The following is a 20,800-nucleotide window of genomic DNA, read 5'->3' as shown; positions in this document are numbered from 1 at the left end:
GCTCACAGTCTAGAAGGGGGAGACAGAGAACAAAGCAAAACATATTAACAAAATCAAATGAATAGAATAAATATGTACAAATAAAATAAATAAATAAATAGAGTAATAAATACACACAAACATATATACATATATACAGGTGCTGTGGGGAGGGGAAGGAGGTAAGCCGGGGGGGATGGAGAGGAGGAGGAGGGAGGGGGGAAGGAGGGGGCTCAGTCTGGGAAGGCCTCCTGGAGGAGGTGAGCTCTCAGTAGGGTCTTGAAGGGAGGAAGAGAGCTAGCTTGGCAAGGAAGAGAGCTAGCTAGCTAGCTATCCCATCTAGATTACTGCATCAGCCTTCTTTCTGACCTCCCAACCTCCTGCCTCTCCCCACTCCAATCCATACTGCAGTCTGCTTCCTGGATTATCTTACTACAGAAACATTCAGGGAATGCCACTCCCCTCCTCAAAAATTCCCAGTGTTTACCTAACCACCTTCTTATAATAATAATAAGAATAATAATAATAATAATAATGGCATTTGTTAAGCGCTTACAATGTGCAAAGCACCATTCTAAGTGCTGGGAGGTTATAAGGTGATCAGGTTGTCCCACGGGGGGCTCACAGTCTTCATCCCCATTTTACAGATGAGGTAACTGAGGCCCAGAGAAGTTAAGTGACTTTCCCAAAGTCACACAGCTGACAATTGGCGGAGCCAGAATTTGAACCCATGACCTCTGACTCCAAAGCCCATGATCTATCAAACAGAAGCTCCTCACGATTGGCTTTAAAGTAGTCTATCACCTTGCCCTCTCCTACCTCACCTCACTTCTCCCTTACTACAATCCAGTCCATACACTTCGCTACTCTGGTGCTAACCTTCTCACTGCGCTTCATTCTCACCTGTCTCACTGTCGACCTGTCTCACCACCGACCCCTGGCCCACGTCCTACCTGAAACGCCCTCCCTCCTCAAATCTGCCAGACAATTACTCTCTCCCTTCTTCAAAGCCTACTGAAGGCACACCTCCTCCGAAAGGCCTTCCCAGACTAAGCCCCACTTTTCCTCATCTACCACTCCCTTCCGTGTTACCCTGACTTGCTCCCTTTGCTCTTCCGTCCTCTCCCTGCACCACAGTACTTATGTATATATCTGTCATTTTATTTATTTCTATTGATGTCTGTTTACTTGAATTGATGTCTGTCTCCCCATCTCTAGACTGTGAGCTCATTGTGGACAGGGATTGTCTCTGTTGCGAATTGTACTTTCCCACGTGCTTAGTAAAGTGCTCTGCACAGTAAGCGCTCAATAAATATGATTGAATGAATGAATGAATGAAATGGCTGAGGCAGGATTAGAATCCAGGTCCTGTGACACCCAAGCCCATGTTCTTTCTACTTTGCCATGCTTGCTTTTCTGTTCTGCTTGACTTGCAACAGATGGATGGCAGTGGTTATTTGAAGTGATCTGTTTCTTTCCAGTGATTAAAGTAGTTGGTGTCTTTACTGCAGCCCAGCTGAGGTGAAACAGGACACCTGTTTGAGCAACCTAGTGTAGTATTTTGGAACTCAGTGGAGGTCAAGATTTTTTCAAGGCATTCAGAAGAGGCTTTAATGAGGTCTTTAACATGGAAGCACGAATGGGGAAAAATTCCATTCCATTGAAATGGAAATAGTGAATTTTCTGGCGTGAAGTGATTTTTCTATATAGTACGGCTTGTACAAACTCACAATGCTCTATGTCTCCAAGGGAAATTGCTTGCTGCATAACTTTGGGCATGTCACACTTAAAATCTCCTGTTTTCCCTCCTATATAGACTATGAGCCCCATGTCGGGGAAGGACTGTGTCCAACCTAATTGACTTATATCTATCTCAGCACTTAGGACAGTGTTTGACGCATAGTAAGCACTTAACAAATACTATATAATAGTAAATGGTACTGTTTGCAGGGATACACAGCTCTCTATTACCCCAAGTGAAATTGCTCACATTTACCTGCTCATCAAACAAGAATGATTTCCTTCTATCTGCTATCAGATGGATAAATGTTTGTCTCTGAAAGAAACATCTTACCTTCTCTGAATCTCCTCCTAATGATTTCAAATGAACTTTTTTTTTCCATATCCTTGACCAAAAAACATTTGGATCGCAGTTTGAAAAGGATGTGCTCTCTCTTCTGCACTTTAATATTGTTTACAGAAAACCAACAATGAGCAAGCTGACACACAACTTAAAACAGAAGCGTTAGTCATCTCATCTTCAAGTTGATGCATCTGTTGACTTGGAGGAGATTCTCAGTGGATTGGCAATGTATTCTGGTTTCAGTATCAAGTCCCTTGTCACGTCCTCAAGACTGGTGACCTGGAGTAGGCAAAACATAATTGGAGCTCCTCTTTTTTCTTGTGATCATGATAATAGGGTCATCCAAGGGCTCTTTCAAATAATAATAATAACAATAATAATGGTATTTATTAAGCACTTACTATGTGCAAAACACTGTTCTAAGTGCTGGGGAGGTTAAAGGTGATCAGGTTATTCCCCGGGGGGCTCACAGTCTTAATCCCCATTTTACTGATGAGGCAACTGAGGCACAGAGAAGTGCCCAAAGTCACACAGCTGACAATTGGAAGAGCCAGGATTTGAATGCTTGACCTCTGACTCCAAAGCCCGGGCTCTTTCCACTGAGCCACGCTGCTCCTGACCAACCATACTGTAATGGAGCAAGCTTAGGTTCTCAGTGACTATTTTTGAAAATAGTATTTAAGTGCTTATTATGTAACATACACTGTTCTAAGCACTGGGATAGATTCAAAATTAAGCTGGACACAGTCCCTGTCCCACATGCGTCTTACAGTCTAAATAGGAGGGAGAGCAGTAGAACTGAGACACAGAGAAATTAAGTGACTCTGCAAGCAGTTGGCAGAGGTGGGATCAGAACTCAGGCCCTCTTACTCCTGGGCCCGTGCTGTTTGTACTAGTCCACACGAAATTTCTCAGCACCGTCAGATTTCCTCAGTAGTTGTTGGAGCTCTGACCCGTGAATTGGTTGTTGTTGTTTTTTTAAGTCTATCAATACAGCATAAAGATTTTTCTTGTTACTCCATTCTTTGTCATCTATATCATGTTTATAAAATCATGGCTACCCTTTGGTATATTGGTTGGTGCCACTTTCCAATGCACCTAGGAGAAAAGCAGTATGGCCTAATGGATGGAACCCAGACCTAGGACTCAGAAAACCTGGATTCTAATCCTGGTTTTGCCATTACCTTGCTGTATGAACCTGAGTAAATCATTTAATTTATCTCTGCTTCAGTTACCCCCAACTTTAAAATGGGGATAAATACCTGTTATCCCTAACTCTTAGGTTATGAGACCCTATATTTATTCATTCATTCATTCATTCATTCATTCATTCAATCGTATTTATTGAGCGCTTACTGTGTGCAGAGCCTGTACTAAGCGCTTGGGAAGTACAAGTTGGCAACATATAGAGACGGTCCCTACCCAACAGTGGGCTCACAGTCTAGAAGGGGGTTACAAGGTGATCAGGTTGTTCCGCAGAGGGGAACAACCAAATCCCCTATAAATTGGATGTTGCAGAACCCAAGGATAAGGGTAACGTGCTTCAATCACTGGTTGCTAGGACTCGGGTTTGAGGATCTGACTTTCACCTTCCATATGAGCCTGGGTTAAACAGACCTGTCATGCCTAGCCGATAAGAATGCAAGAGTCTTTATTCAGCCACCCACATTTACAATGCAGAGGAACGGGAACATGCACAGAAAGAATAAGATCGCCAACACGCAACACAGTAGCTCATTGAAGCCGCTTGTGGTCGTTCCATTCATTGGGAAGGTATCGGGTTTGTACAGCCGCGAGCTCTGATGCTAAAACTCATTCATTATTCATTCAATCATATTTATTGAGCGCTTACTGTGTGCAGGGCACTGTACTAAGAGTTTGGGAGAGTATAATACAACAATGAACAGATGCATTCCCTGTCCACAACGAGCTCACAGTTTAGAGGGGAGGCGGACATTAATATAAAGAAATAAATTGCAGGTATGTACATAAGTGCTGTGGGGCTGGAAGCAAAGGGTAAATGAAGGAAGAGAGTACTTATCCCAGATACATAGTGAGGGCTTAATAAATACCATAAAAAAGGCATTGGAGCTAGGATTGGAACTCAGGTCCTCTGATTCCCAGGCCTGGGCACGCTGCTTTTCCTGATTTTACACAATCAAACAACCAATGGCATTTGAGTGCCTTCTGAGTATTAAGCATTAGAGAGAATATAGCAGAAACAGGATATATTGTTCCTGCTCTCAAGAGTGAAGAATTTAATGAGTGAGACACTTAAATGTTCTTAACCAATACTGGGGTACCTTACAGCAGCAAGCATTACCTGTGTGAAAAGATTCAAATACACCAAATCCCCTATAAATTGGATGTTGCAGAACCCTAGGATAAGGATAATGTGCTTCAATACTAACCCTGGCTCCGACACCACACACACCTTCACAACCGTTTCTTCCGTCACCACATTGTGCTGTCTCCAGACAGATGTGTGTTGTCTGAAGAACATTTCCTAATTCTGCTGTCATTCTACCCAAAGCATCTGGTGAAAACATATGTTTGGGCAGAACAGAGTGTACCAGTGCAAGGAATTCAGTTTTCAATTTCAAATTTGTGTGTATATATAATCATCCTTCATATTTGAAGGAGACACCACTAATGGTGAAGTTCACTTTAAGAGTACATTTCAATTAATCAGTTGTGTTTTAGACTGAGCCCCCTTTTTTCCTCTCCCCTCCCCATCACCCCCAGCCCTACATCCTTCCTCTCCCCACAGCACCTGTATATGTTTGTACAGATTTATTACTCTATTTATTTTACTTGTACATATTTACTATTCTATTTATTTTGTTAATGATGTGCATTTAGCTTTAATTCTATTTATTCTGAGGACTTGACACCTGTCCACATGTTTTGTTCTGTTGTCTGTCTCCTCCTTCTAGACATATGAGGTGGGCGCTTCCAATCCTCCGTGCCCCGAGCCTCCCCCATCTCCCAAGGAGGCTGTCAAACTGTTAGAAGATGTTCTTCTGACCTTAGAGACCCCTGGAGCCAATTTGGACTAAGGAGAAGTCAGGGCCCTGGGCATGACCAACAGGGCAACATGGAGTGGTTTAAAAACGGGAACCCAGGAGGATGATGAAGAGAGGCCCACCTCACCTTGGCCCAGGGGATGGGGCTTCTGAAATGAGTAAGAGTCCGATTTATCGAATCCTGGGAGAAAATGGGGAAATACAGTCAGCTTCTGTTCTACCAGCTGCACACACTCCACATTCTGTCCTTTGCCCCAGATGACACTTTGATGTGTGTGTGTGTGTGTGTTTGTGTGTGCGATGCTGGGTCTATGGGCTTAGCTGCACTGGGTACCTTAGAAGGTGGTGGGTGGTAGCTAACTCCAGCCCCGAAAAGAGGCTTGGGAGTTGTTGAGAATGTGGGACCAGAGGGGAGAGCCCTGTGGAACTCCTGAATGTCCCATTAGGATTGGAAAATCAACCCAATGGTGTTTATTGTGCACATACTGTGTGCTGAAAATTGCTCTGGGTGCTTAGGAGAGGCCAAGAGAGTTCAGAGGTGTGCTCCCTGCCCTTGAGTAGTTCGCAGTCTAGGATGGGTGGAGAAACCCATAAAATGACAGTGCTTGGCACATAGTAAATACTTAACAAATAGCATTATTATTATTATTATTATTATTATTATTATAAATAGGAGGAAGAAGGAGCATAGCCTAATGGAAAAAGCACAGGCCTGGGGGTCAGAGGTGCTAGTCTGGCTCTGCCAAATGCTTACTGTGTGACCTTGGACAAGTCACTTAACTTCTCTGTGCCTCAGTTCTCCTATTCTCCCTCCTACTTAGACTGTGAGCCCCATGCAGGACAGGGACTGAGTCCAAACTGTTTCACTTTCATCTACCCCAGCACTTAGAATAGTATTTAACACATAGTAAGCACTTAACAAAAATAAAAACAAACAACAAAGCTTATGATCTAGAGAGGGAGACAGCATGAATATATTAGTCTTATCTTGTCTTATGCCATTGAGTCATTTCCAACCCACAGCGACACACGGACACATCTCTCCCAGAACGCCTCGTTCTCCATCCGCTGTCATTCTGTTAGTGTATTCATAGAGTTCTCCAGGCAAAAATACACAAGTTGTTTACCATTGCCGCCTTCCATGCAGTAAACTTGAATCTCCACACTTGACTCTCTCCCATGCTGCTGCTATCTAGAATTGGTGAGTTTTGACTTGTAGCAGATTGCCTTCTACTTGCTAGCCACTGCCCAAGCTAGGAATGGATTGGGTAGGCCTCTGTTTGACTCTTCCTCCCACTTCAAAGTCTGGTAGAGTCCTAGAAACTCTCCAGGTGCCCTGAGACGGGGAATATATTAATATCGATAGATAACTTAGCATCTGTTCCTGAAAGGGCCAATGTGGGAGCTACAGCTTTGGCCAAATTGGGCATACAATTATCCCTCATTTTGATGCTGTGGCTAATATATGCAGAATTTGTCCCTGTCTCTTTTACCTCCTTGTCTCTCTCTCCTGGCAAAACTTTTCTTCACAGCCCTTACTTCCCTGACTAATCCCTCCCTTCTGCATCACCTTTGCACTTGGGCCTGAACCCCTTAAGTACTGTGATTTTCACCGCACTTATGTCCACATCTTCACACTCTGCCATATCCCATATTTGTGATCCATCTCTCTTCCGTTTCTGTAAGCTCCTTGTGGGACGGGAACGTGTCTACCACCTCTACTTTACTCTCCCAAGCACATAGTACAGTGCTCTGCATACAGTAAGTGCTCAGTAAATACCACTGATTGATTCACTGGTGAAAGAGAGCCACTCCCTTCTTGATAGCAGCATACCAGTGTTTGGTACTGCAGTGGACCCGCAGTGGACCTCTGGAGAAGCAGCGTGACAGGATTGGGAGTCAGAAGGGCCGAGGTTCTAATCCCAGCTTTGCCACATGTCTGCTGTGTGACTTTGGGCAAGTCACTTAAGCTCTCTGGGCCTCAGTTACCTCATATGTATAAATGGAAATAAAAGTGTGAGCCCCACTTGGGGCATGGACTGTATCCAACCTGATTAGCTTGTATCTACTCCAGTGCTTAGAACAATACTTGGCACATAGTAGGTGCTAAACAAGTACCATTATTATTATCATTATTATTATTTGTCTGTCCTCAGGAATTTACTCCAATTTGAGCTGGAATGCAGCATTGTGTGAGGTTTCATTGTCCCATGTCCTTAAAACAATTTCCCTGCCTGTCTTGCTTTTGTTTCCCCAATTTCAGCTCTCTGTAGTGGCTCTTTAGTTATCCTATTTTTCCTCATTCTCCTCAAATGTTCCACGCAGCACAGAAGTTTTTAAAGTGAAGGACCAGTTTTATCTAGGCCTGTTAGACTGATTAACAAGGAGTTAAGTAGATCCATTTTTAACAAGGACTTTCTCATCCCTGGTCCTGATACCTCGGAGGAAATGCATTCCATGTCAGAGGTGGGAGTGTAAGTGATGATGATGATGGTATTTATTAAGCACTTACTATGTGCATGGCACTGTTCTAAGCACCGATAAAGCTGCTGTTTTCTACCATTGATCATCCCACCATCAGGAAAGTCAAGAGCAGGGTTGTGACTAACAAAGTAAAATAAGGAAACAGAAACATGGAAACAGAAATATCTCTGACAAGATGCTTTCTTCAGGTACGGTGAATCACCCTGAAAAGACTGCACTACTTTGTTCCTTCCCAGAGCCGGGCCGATTTAGTTTAGGGAAAGAAGAAGATGCAGAAAGGTAGTAGGAAAACCTGAAAAAGGAAGTCTTACTTTCCCAGAAAATTCTCCTTTTGGTTTCACTCAGTTTTGTAAAAAAAAAAAAAAATGGTATTTAAGTACTTACTCTGTTCCAGGTACTGTTTTGAATGCTGGGGTAGACATAAGATAATCAAACTGGACATAATCTCTGCCCCACATAGGGCTCACAGTCTTAATCTCCATTTTGCAGATGAGGTAACTGAGGCACAGAGAAGTGAAGTGATTTACCCAAGGTCACCCAGCAGAGAAGTGGTGGAGCCGGGATTAGAATCTAGGTCCTCTGATTCCCAGACCCAGGTTCTTTCCTCTAAGACATACTGAACATTTAATCTTCCTACACATGTACACTTAGGAGGGCAAATTTTATGGTAATGCTGTACCCTCCTAGGTCTTAGAGAGGGATTTCACACATCCTTCCTTCTGGCAGATTGTGAGCTGGACCACCCTCCACAGTATGGCCTACTGGATAGAGCACAGGCCTCCGAGTCAGAAGAATATAGGTTCTAATACCAGCTGCTTGTCTGCTGTGTGACCTTGGGAAAGTCACTTCACTTCTCTGTGTCTCAGTTATCTGTAAAATGGGGATTAAGACTGTGAGTCCCATGGGGGACAGTACAGTGCTCTGCACACAGTAAGCGCTCAATAAATATGATTGAATGAATGAATGACAGGGATTGTGTTCAACCTGATTAGCTTGTATCTACCACAGCACTTAGAACAGTGTTTGACACATATTAAGCACTTAACAAACACCATCATTCTTCTTATTATTATTACTAATCTCTGCCAGATGCATGGTTCAGTGAATAATAATAATAATAATAATGGCATGTATTAAGTGCTTACTATGTGCAAAGCACTGTTCTAAGCGCTGGGGAGGTTACAAGGTCATCAGGTTGTCCCACAGGGGGCTCACAGTCTTAATCTCCATTTTACAGATGAGGGAACTGAGGCACAGAGAAGTGAAACGACTTGCCCCAAGTCACACAGCTGACAAGTGGCGGAACCGGAATTTGAACCCATGACCTCTGACTCCAAAGCCCGGGCTCTTTCCACTGCGCCACGCTGCAGAGCACGGGCCTGGGAGTCAGAAGGTTGTGGGTTCTAATCCCAGCTCTACTGCTTATCTGCTGTGTGACCTTGGACAAGTCACTTCACTTCTCTGGGCCTCCGGTATTTCATCTATAAAATGGGGACTGAGACTGTGGCCCCACATGGGACAGGGATTGTGTCCAACCCAATTTGTTTGCACCCAGAGCTTAGTACGGTGCCTGGCACATAGTAAGTGCTTAACAAATACCATTATTACTATTATTATTATTATACCAAAGCAGACACAGCCCCTTTCCTACATGGAGCTCACAGTCTAAGGAGGAGGGACAACGTGTGTTTTATCTACATTTTGCAGATGCAGAAACAGGCCCAAAGATGTTGAATGACTTTGCTCAAGGTCACACAGGAGGCAAGTGGCAAAGACAGGATTAGAACCCAGGAGCCTGAAGCCCAGTCCTGTGCTCTGCTTCTCCAGCAATCTGAGAGCAGCTGAGGAGCGCTAGAAAACAGGAGCAAGCCACAGGAGCGTGACCTCAGCCCTCTCAACCAATGCACCTGGGAAGAGTTTGTTGCAGCCTGCAGAAAATTAAGATTTAGAAACACTTCATGGAGTACTTGGGACCAGTATTAAGGCACGAGTATTAAATATTATGGTTCCACCTCATGAATTTCAACGCATTTTTCTTCCCAAGGACTCCCTGCTAGTCATTTGCGCATTCCTCACCATTTCCCCGGCTTAATCTCTTCCTCCAGTGTCCATGTCAGACTCTCTAGAGGTCGGACAGGATTGCAAAAGATGAGCTGCTCTGTGAAGGGCTTTTGAAAACGGTTTCATGAACAATAGGTGGTCCAGGTTCTTGGGCAGTGGCAACCCCAGCTATGGCCGGGAGAGCAGCAGCAGAAGACGAAGGGCCGATCTAGGGAGCAGGGAATGCCGGTGACTTTCCTCTGATCTCAGCCGTTTTCCGCGGTGCGTGAAATGTTCTCATTTGTACCGGCGCGAGGTCATCATCGCTCTTTCCTCCTGGCTCTGATATACGATGTCAAAACTGACAGGGGGAAAGGAGGTTGTTTGTTGGCAGCTGACGACAAATTGTCCGCACTTAAATCATGCGACGTAGTTTATCTCCGAGCAGATCCTTCAGTTTTGTAATTCCACCCCCCCTCCGACTCTGAACAGACAATATTCGCGATGCCCTTGACTATGTTCTCATCATCGCTCAACCCAATTCGTGCCTCCCGCTAACCCAGTCTGCTCTGAAACCAAGTCCAAAGCTGCTTTCCCTCTAGCAAGAGATCAGACCTGTTGAGTGATGACTGCAGAATTCTGGGAACGTGGGCTGGTTTCCAAACGGCCCAGTTAAACCAGGGAAAAGGCCAGGACAAGCCCCGACATGAAATAGGAGAGGATGAGCCATTCTGACCAGCCTTATGGGATTTCTACCCGGCGGGGCTGAGGAAAGGGAGTTGGGGATTGAGCGATGAACTTGGAATTTTTGCCAAGCCGGGGGCCCTGGGGTGGGCCGGAGGGGTCCGATGAGCTGGTTTGGAGTGCATTCCCTCCCTCGGGGCTGGAGCGGCACTGCCTGATGTCTCTGCCCTGTGGTTTGCACAGAACAGCCAAGTCAAGGACAGAGTTTCAATCATATTTATCGAGCACTTCCTGTGAGCAGAGCACTGTACTAAGCGCTGGGGAGCGCACAATACAACAGAGTTGGTAGAAACAGGTTTCTGTCATAATAACAATAATGATAATAATAATAATAATAATGGCATTCGTTTAGGGGCTTACTATGTGCCCGGCACTGCCAAGCGCTTGGGAGAGTACAATACAACAATAGACAGACACATTCCCTGCCCACAGCAAGTTTAGAGGTACCGAGTCCCTATTTTTCAGAAGAGGGAACTGAGGCACAGAGAAGTTAAATGACTTGCCCAAGGTCACACAGCAGGTATGTGGCAGAGGTGGGATGAGAACCCATTTCTTCTGATTCCCCGGCACGGGTTCTTTCCACTAGGCCACGCTGCTTTCTTGATGTCTTTCTTCTCCAGGGCTCAGACCAGTCTGGCCTAGTGGAAAGAGCATGGGCTTTGGAGTCAGAGGTCATGGGTTCAAATCCCAGTTCCGCCAACTGTCAGCTGTGTGACATTGGGCAAGTCACTTAACTTCTCTGGGCCTCAGTTCCCTCATCTGTAAAGTGGGGATTAAGACTGGTGTCCATCCAACTATCTTGTAACTACCCCATTGCTAAAAACAGTGCCTGGCACATAATAAGCACTTACCCAATGACACAATTATTATTATTATTATTACATTGTGATGCCCTGCACCCACTTGAGTCTTCTCTCAGTATCAAATCACCTCTGCAGGCATATGGTTCATTCATTCATTCATTCAATCATATTCATTGAGAGCTTACTGTGTGCAGAGCACTGTACTAAGCGCTTGGGAAGTACAAGTCGGCAACATATAGAGATGGTCCCTACCCAACAACGGGCTCACGGTCTAGAAGGGGGAGACAGACAACAAAACCAAAACATATGGTTCTGTTCAATGACTCATGCCTGAAATGGCACGGAACCATCGAAACTTCTTACCATTAACTTTAAAACACGCAATCACCTTGCCCCCTCCTACCTTACTTCTCTAATTTCCTACTACAACCCAGCGAGCACACTTCACTCCCCTAATGGCAACCTACTCACTGTACCTGGATTTCATCTACCTTGCTGCTGACCCCTCACCAACATCCCAGCTCTGAACTGATATGCCCTCCCTCTTCACATCTAACAGATGTGAATCACTCTCCCCACCTTCAAAGCCTTATTGAAGACACATCCCTTTCAGGAGTACTTCCCTCACTAAGTCCTCATTTCTTCTTCTTCTGGCACTCCGTCTGCATCGCCCATGCACTTGGATTTGCACCCTTTAATCACCCCTCCCTCAACCCCACAATATTTATGTCAGATTAGTTATTTATAGTAAGTCTGTCTCCCCTTTTAGACTGTAAGCTCACTGTCAGCAGGGTATGTCTACCAACTCTGTTGTATTGAACTCTCCCAAATACTTACTACAGTAAGTGCTCAATAAGTATGATTGATTGAGCCATCATGACTCCCACACATGGACAAAAAACTCTCCCATCAAGTGCACATTCCTTACTACCATTCCTCTGGAAAGGAGTAGTGGTGGAAAAACAGTAGAAATAAATGGATTTTCCATCCCTTCCCAACCCTTCATCAGAGAAGTGATCTTTCCTCAGAACCTACTTCCCATGGCTATCAAAAAAGCTGCTGGATCTAAGATTTGCCGACAATCTCCTGCTCCCTCTTCTTCTTGAGAAACTTAGCCACCCTCATAATGACGCCTGCCACAGAAACAAAGAATGATCTTAGACTGTCTGTTAGAAAAGGTAGAGTCAAGTTTCCTTTATAGCGAGAAGAAAAAAATGAACAGCTGGGTCTCCTGGATAGTTTATTATTACCTAGTTTGTCTGCATGTGTGTCTGATGACTGAAATGACTGGTTTCCCCTACAGAATGCACCATTGGGGATAGAATAATACAGGGAATAGCTTACAGTTTATGTGTCCGATGGTAAAAATCAATGGTTTCCTTCTTCGAAAGTCACCCTCAGGGGCAGAATACAGTGAATCTCTTGTTAGTGTGTGTGCACATGCTGGCAGATGATAAAGCAGCATCGAAATCAGACGTACATAGTAATAAAGTTCCCATACCCATCCTAAAGCAAGTGGGCACTTATGGCTCAGGGGAATAGCCCTCCATTAACCCAAGTCACACTGTGACTCATCTTTAACCACAGAGAGGCTAGGGGAGGGAATGCTGGAGCACAGATACTCTTTGGGGGATTTCAGGTGAAAATTAAATCCCCAAAGATTAATGACCAGGGTTCAAAAGGTAAGGAAGTCATCGTTATCCTGATAAATCAATCAATAAGTCAATTGTATCTAGTGACTGTTTACTGTGTGCTGAACACTATACTAAGCACTTGGGAGAGTGCAGTACAACAGAGTCGGTGGACACTTCCCTACCCACAAAGAGATTACAGACTAGAGGGGGAGACAGGATTGTTTCTCAGTCTGGCAAAAAAGAAGCATGGCCTTAAGAATGAGAGATCTTAAAGCTGCTATCAATCAATCAATCATATTTATTGAGTGCTTACTGTGTGCAGAGCACTGTTCTAAGCACTTGGGAAGAACAAGCTGGCAACATATAGAGACAGTCCCTACCCAACAGTGGGCTCACAGTCTAGAAGGGGGAGATAGAGAACAAAACCAAACATACTAACAAAATAAAATAAATAGAATAGATAGGTACAAGTAAAATAAATAAATAAATGAATGAATAGAGTAATAAATATGTACGAACATATATACATATATACAGGTATATATGTATGCTCTCTGGATTCCAGATTTTCAATATCACATAGTAATAATAATAGCAAAAATGGTGTCATTTGCTAAGTGCTTGCTTTGTGTTGGAGTTGATACAAGATAATCAGGTCCCACATGAGTTTCACAGTCTCGGTGGGAAGGAGAACAGGTATTGAATTCCCATTTTGCACAGCAAAATGGCAGAGTGGGATTAGAACCCAGGTCCACTACCTCCCAAGTCCGTGCTATTTCCACTATTGGACCTTGCCGCTTCCTGTAGCTCCATGGGCCCAGCTGGCTTTTTTCCATGGCCACTTCTTTGCAGATACGGTGGCCATTTGTCCAGTCTAATGCCAGACGATCTGGTTTGTTCTTGCTCTGTCTCCAATCAAATCTTACAGTCTTCTAGACTGTGAGCCCACTGTTGGGTAGGGACCATCTCTATATGTTGCCAACTTGTACTTCCCAAGCGCTTAGTACAGTACTCTGTACACAGTAAGTGCTCAATAAATACGATTGAATGAATGAATGAATGATGTGGAAGGGAGGCTCTGAAAAGGGACTTAGGGACTTCTAGGATGCTATTAGAGAAGCAGCGTGGCTCAGTGGAAAGAGCCCGGGCTTTGGAGTCAGAGGTCATGGGTTCAAATCCCAGCTCCGCCAATTGTCAGCTGTGTGACTTTGGGGAAGTCACTTCACTTCTCTGGGCCTCAGTTACCTCATCTGTAAAATGGGGCATAAGACTCTGAGCCCCCCGTGGGACAACCTGATCACCTTGTAACCTTCCCAGTGCTTGGAACAGTGCTTTGCCCATAGTAAGCACTTAATAAAATGCCATCACTATCAGGCACTACCGAGTTCACAGATTCATCCCTCAGTACTTAGTACAGTGCTTGGCACATAGTAAGTGCTTGGCAAATACCAGAATCAGCATCATCAGCACCATCACTTCCTGCTACCAAGTTGTCCAGGGCTGTGGTGTTCCCACAGCCTTGCCTCAGGAACCCTATCTTAGCCAGGAGCACACATCTACATGGAGGTCAGGGAAGAAGTATCCAGATAGAGAAAGTTCTCTATAATAATAATATTAATAATTCTGGTATTTGTTAAGCACTTATTGAGTGCCAGGAACTGTACTAAGCCTTGGGGTGGATACGAGCAAATCGGGTTGGACACAGTCCCTGTCCCAAGTGGGGCTCACAGTCTCAATCCCCATTTTACAGATGAGGTAACTGAGGTACAGAGAATCAATCAATCAATCAATCATATTTATTGAGCGCTTACTGTGTGCAGAGCACTGTACTAAGCGCTTGGGAAGTACAAGTTGGCAACATATAGAGACAGTCCCTACCCAATAGCAGGCTCACAGTCTAAAAGGGGGTGAAGTGAAGAGAAGTGAAGTGAGTTGCCCAAGGTCACACAGCAGACAGGTGGCTGAGCCAAGATTAGAACCCACAACCCTCTGACTCCCAGGACCGTGCTCTATCCATTAGGTTATGCTGCTTCCTATCCACTATGACATGTTGTGGAAGTTTGGTGCTTACAGATGCTTCTGTGATTTAATAATAATGATAGTAATAATATTACAGTATTTGTTAAACATTTAGTATGTGTCAAGCACTGTACTAAGCGCTGGGGGAAAATAGTAGATAACCAGGTCCCACATGGGACTTACAGTCTTAATCCTCATGGATTCATTCATTCATTCATTCATTCATTCATTCATTCATTCATTCTACATACAATGTAGGGGAGGAGATATGCTTTAAAATAAATTACAGGTGGAGAAAGTGACAGAGCATAAGGATAGATGCATAAGCACTTAGGAGTTGGGAAAGAAGCAAGTATTGTTATGTTGCCAACTTGTACTTCTCAAGCAATTAGTACAGTGCTCTGCCCACAGTAAGTGCTCAATAAATACGATTGAATGAATAAATGAATGAATGATGCTTAAGGGGTGCCTAGGTGAGGCAGAAGGGAGGGAGAATAAGGTGGAGAGATGAGAATTCCACCAGAGAAGGCTTCTTGGAAGAGAGGTTTTAACAGTGCTTTGAAGATGGGGAAAGTAGTGGTCTGTCTGCTCTGAAAGAGGAGGGAGTCCCAGGGAGGAGGGAAGGTGTGAGGTGGACAGAGAAAGAGAAACTTCAAGGTACCGTGAGCAGGTTGGTGCTAGAGTGAAGTGTGCGAACTGTGCTGTAGCAGATTAGTAAAGTTAAGTAGGAGGGGGAGAATGGATTAAATGCCTTAAAGCCAATGGTAGGAGTTTCCATTTGATGTGGAGATGGATGGGCAACCATTGGAAGTTTTTGAGGAGTAGGGAGATGTACACAGAAAGCATCATGGCCTAGTGGATAGAACACAGACCTGGAAGTTAGAAAGACCTGGTATCTAATCTCAGCTCTGACACTTGTCTGCTGTGTGGCCTTGAGCAAGTCACTTCACTTCTCTGTGTCAGTTACCTCATCTGTAAAATGGGGATGAAGATTGTGAGACAGGGAATGTGCACAACTTCATTAGCTTGTATCTATCCCTTGTGCTTAGAACAGTGGTTGGCACATAGTAAGCATGTAACAAATACCATTATTATCATCATTATTTTGGTTCCTCAATGAAACATGGAAATAAAAGTGACATTGGATTTACTGATGTCTTTTTCCTAGGGAGGACTTGGTTGATGACAGTTCTGCCTTCACAGCATGTTTAGAATGTGCTCTTTACTCTCCATCCAAACTTGAACCACACTGATGCAAGTTCTCCGAATTTCTTGCTTCTTCTATAGCTGTAACAGCCTCCTTGCTGACCTCCCTGCATCCTCTCTTTCCTCTCCAATCCGTACTTCACCCTGCTGTCCAAATCGTTTTTCTGAGAAAATATTCAGTTCACATCTCCCCATTCCTCAAGAACCTCCACCTCCAAATAATAATAATAATAATAATAATAATAATAATAGCATTTGTTAAGCACTTACTATGTGCAAAGCATTGTTCGAAGCACTGGGGGGATACAAGGTGATCAGGTTGTCCCAAGTGGGGCTCACAATCTTAACCCCTATTTTACAGATGAGGTAACTGAGGCACAGAGAAGTTGTGACTTGCCCAAAGTGGCAAGTGGCAGAATTGTGATTAGAACCCATGACCTCTGGCTCCCAAGCCCGTGCTCTTTTCACTGAGCCTTACTGCTTCTCTTAAAAAATACAAACTTGGTTAGATGCCACGAAGTAGATGGCAATGCCTTAACCATATATATGTTGTATAGGTCACCAGGACCTCTTTCATTCTTCTCAAGGGGAGTGCTAACCTTGTCTCCTTTCATACAACACAACAAGCTGCCTCATTAGTGACTATTTGAGATTCTGCAAACAACTGCAACAAGGGAAAGACTTTGAGGAGACACTGATGGGCTCCACCTGAGACAGATAATTGTGGACCTGTGGGGGTGGAGCATGGAGGGAGGTGGGGCTTTCTCTCCCTGTTTTACTCAGTAATGGCCCTGAACCAATCACTGACTGCATGTAGAGCAACAGCTGTGATGCCTAAAGCAGGTAAAAGACAGTTGCTTTGCATTACTAAGGGGTACACAGAAAAGCAAGTATTAAAGCAGTAGGAGAGCAGTATTTGGAAGCAGAGAGAAGAATGATTGACCAAATAGGCTGCTTTGACTACAGATCCTTGGAGGTATGAGTGTGTATATGTGTCTCTTCCTTGTATGCTGGTAAAACTACATAAAAAAACTTTTCACAATAACCTTGGTGATCAGAGGTGTGGTTTGATCTCTACTATGTGTCCAGGAAGGTACTGGTTGGTATGAACCTAGAAGGGCTCGTGACACATATCATATAGAAATTTCTTACCATCAACTTTAAGACATTCAATCTGTTCTCAACCTCCTACTTTCTACCTTACCACATTGATCTCCTCCTATAACCCAAGCAGCACATGTTGCTCTTCTATTACTGAGATTGAAGTCTTCATCTCTTCTATCTCACTCATTCACTCATATTTATTGAGTGTTTACTACATACAGAGCACTATTCTATCTTGCTGCCAACCCCTTGTCTATGTCCTTCCTCTGGCTTGAAGCCCCTTTCCCCTTCATATTCAACAGTCTACCACTCTCCTCATCTTCAAAACCCTACTCAAATCACATCTCCAGTATGCCTTCTCCAATTAGGACTTCATTTCCCCTCCTTCTTAGTCATCTTTTCTTATGTGTCACTTATGCATTTGTGTCTGTATCCCTTAATTCAGCCCATCCCCAGCAGTTGTATGCATGTCCTTATGGTCTGCCATTTTGCTATCTGTAGGAAGAAGGGTAGACAGGAGCAGAAAGTCAGTAGTGAGAAAATGTAAACAAGGCATAATGAGTAAGTCAGCTTCAGACAAGTGAAAGAGGTGAGTTGGAGTGTGGTGGAAAGAGGGAGTGAGGATAAATAACAGGGAGAGTGTTGATTGGGTTCCTTAAAGCCGATAGATTTAGTTCAATGTGGAGAGGAGTGGGAAGTCATTGGAGGTTTTTGAGGATTGGGGAGATGTGTGCAGAACAGTTTTATAGAAAAATGAACTTAACAGTAATAATAATTATGGTACTTGTTAAGCGCTATGTGCCCAGCACTATTCTAAACAATGGGATAAGTACGAGTTTTTCAGGTTAGACACAGTCCCTGTCCTACATAGGGCTCACAGTCTTCATCCCCATTTTACAGATGAGATAACTGAGGCACAGAGAAGTGAAGTGACTTGCCCAAGGCCACACAGCAGACAAGGGGTGGAGCCAGGATTAGAACCCATGACCTTATAATAATAATGATAGCTTTTATTAAGCACTTACTATGTGCAAAGCACTGTTCTAAGTGCAGGCTTGATCCACTAGGTCATGCTGAGAAAAAAGAGAGGGAGAGCTGGATTGTAAACAGGGATCATTTTGACTACCTCTGTTGTCTTTTTCCAAGCAGGTAGTACAGTGCTCTGCTCTGCATGGAGTGGATGCTCAATAAATGCTATGACTGATGGAGAAAGCAGAGCCTCAAAACCAGAAGAGAGGGCTTAAAGAGCCCGGACTTGGGAGTCAGAGGTCATGGGTTCAAATCCTGGCTCCGCCAATTGTCAGCTGTGTGACTTGGGCCAGTCACTTCACTTCTCTGGGCCTCAGTTCCCTTATCTGGAAAATGGGGTTGAAGACTGTGAGCCCCACATGGGGCAATCTGATCACCTTGTATCCTCCCCAGTGCTTAGAACAGTGCTTTGCACATAGTAAGGGCTTAACAAATACTCTTCCGACAAATACTTTCTGACTCCCAGGCTTGTAGTCTATCCACTAAATCACACGGCTTCTCTGTTCAAATTAGGATAGGGTGAGGGCCTGTACCAACCTGGTGCCTGTTGAGGTTGAGAGGAAGGGGTGGATTCTGGAGATGTCATGAAGAAAGAACTGACAGGATTTGTTTTTCATCAATAGGTGAGTTCAAAATCATTTGGGGCAGTGTGGAAATTGTGGGTGGCTGCTTCCAGAGGCATGAGATTGAGAATAAATAAAGGATTTCAGAAACAAGTATTGTCAGCCCCATGCCCCTCTTCAGCATGAATACTCAGAAACACAATAGCAGTACCATTCAGCTCCCTCTTTCCTTTTTTTTTTTTTTTTTTTTAAACCTTCTCCTTTCCTTGTGAAGTCAGTGCATAATTACTGGAAATAATTTTTGACTGAATTTTAGATGAGCATTTTGACAAAATATTGGAAACAATCTTTATCAAACATTCATGTGTAGTGTGAAAGATAAAAACAGGAATCCATAATTCATGCTGCAGTGAGTATTACCAAGTGTGAATAAGAGGCTGAATTTAAATGAGGAGGTCTGAACAATATTTTCTGCCAGGAATCTGGTTTAATCATTTACATTATTCACTAGGTTTTCCAGAACAGTAAACCTTAAATATATATTTGTGTTGGTGAGAGTTTGTGTACGTGCTTAGTACAGTGCTCTGCACACAGTAAGCACTCAATAAATACGATTGAATGAATGAAGTGTATGTGAATTGTGTACATGTATACTTCCCAGGGACACAAACTCCTCCATACATTGAATTGAGGTAAGTGCTACTCACTTGACTGTTGGTTCTGAATAGTGAGTACCATTCCTTCAACACTATGGGATGCACGTGTCTCTGTATTAAGAACAGTTACATGTCTACGCCCAACTAAATACAATCTCACCATTGAAAAGCATCCAAAATCCATAAATAGAATCTTGCCCCAAGCTCTAAATAGCACAAATCCAAAACATTTGAGATTTGAGTGCCATAAAGTTCTTAATTGTTAGGGCAATTAAATAGGTTCTGAATGATTTGGGCCCAATCCTTAGTCTTGACAACTCTCCCTAGCAAGGCAGGCTAGGCGTGAGTTTTTGAAGAATGTCCCTCTGTCTAAAGTTTCTAATTAGAGGCCTCCTTATATGTTAAATAATAGTGATTATGGTACTTAATAATAATAATGGCATTTATTAAGCACTTACTATGTGCAAAGCACTGTTCTAAGCACTGGGGAGGTTACAAGGTGATCAGATTGTCCCACAGGGAGCTCACAGTCTTCACCCCCATTTTACAGATGAGGGAACTGAGGCCCAGAGAAGTAAAGTGACTTGGCCAAAATCACACAGCTGACAAGTGGCAGAGGTGGGATTTGAACTCATGACATCTGACTCCAAAGCCCGGGCTCTTTCCAATGAGCCACACTGCTTCTCTGGTAAGAGAATATGCTTATGGTATATGCCAAGCACTGCACTAAGCTCAGGGGTGGATACAAGCAAATTGGGTTGGACACAGTCCCTGTCTCACATGAGGCTCACAGTCTCACTCCCCAGTTTACAGATGAGGTAACAGGCACAGAGAAGTGAAGTGACTTGTCCAAGGTCACACAGCAGATAAGTGGAAAAGCTGGGATTAGAACCTGTGACTTTATGATTCCCAGGCCTATGCTCTATCCACTATGCAATGCTGCTTCTCTAAGACAATGGTCCTTGGTAAATGTGGCAGCAGAAATGCCGCTACACAACCCCTCTCACGCAGCGTGTTGTTAATCAGTCAACCATATTTATTGAGTGTGTGAACACTTTACTAAGTGCTTGGGAGAGTACAATAAAACAAAAAACACATGTTTCCTGCCCACAACGAGCTTACAGTCCTAGAGGGGAGACAGGCACTATTATAAATTACAGATATATACATAAGTGCTGTGGGGCTGGGTTGCCATGAGACCCTGGATATCTACCTGACCCCCAATGCCATAGAATAGTGCTTTGCACATAGTAAGCACTTAATAAATGCTATTATTATTAATAATAATAGTAATTATTATTATTATTATGAGAAGCAGCGTGGGATTTTGACCCCTTCCTCACCTTCCTTCTCTCCTTTTCCATGCCCACTCTGATCCTCGGAAACTTCAACATCCACAGGATATCCCTGGTGACTCCTCTGCCGCCTAC

At 43.8% G+C, this 20,800-nt stretch overlaps 1 non-coding gene across 1 annotated transcript; it reads right to left on the bottom strand.

Annotated features, from left to right (window-relative positions):
• Positions 1-16,511: 16,511 nt before the first annotated feature.
• Positions 16,512-16,639, bottom strand: LOC119925932. Its single transcript, XR_005449859.1, has one exon. It is a non-coding gene; the product is annotated as a U6atac minor spliceosomal RNA (small nuclear RNA).
• Between the last annotated feature and the right edge of the window lie 4,161 nt (positions 16,640-20,800).

Source organism: Tachyglossus aculeatus, chromosome 3 (assembly GCF_015852505.1).
Source record: "Tachyglossus aculeatus isolate mTacAcu1 chromosome 3, mTacAcu1.pri, whole genome shotgun sequence".
Lineage (NCBI taxonomy): Eukaryota > Metazoa > Chordata > Mammalia > Monotremata > Tachyglossidae > Tachyglossus > Tachyglossus aculeatus.
This window is presented reverse-complemented; position numbering and strand designations above follow the sequence as displayed.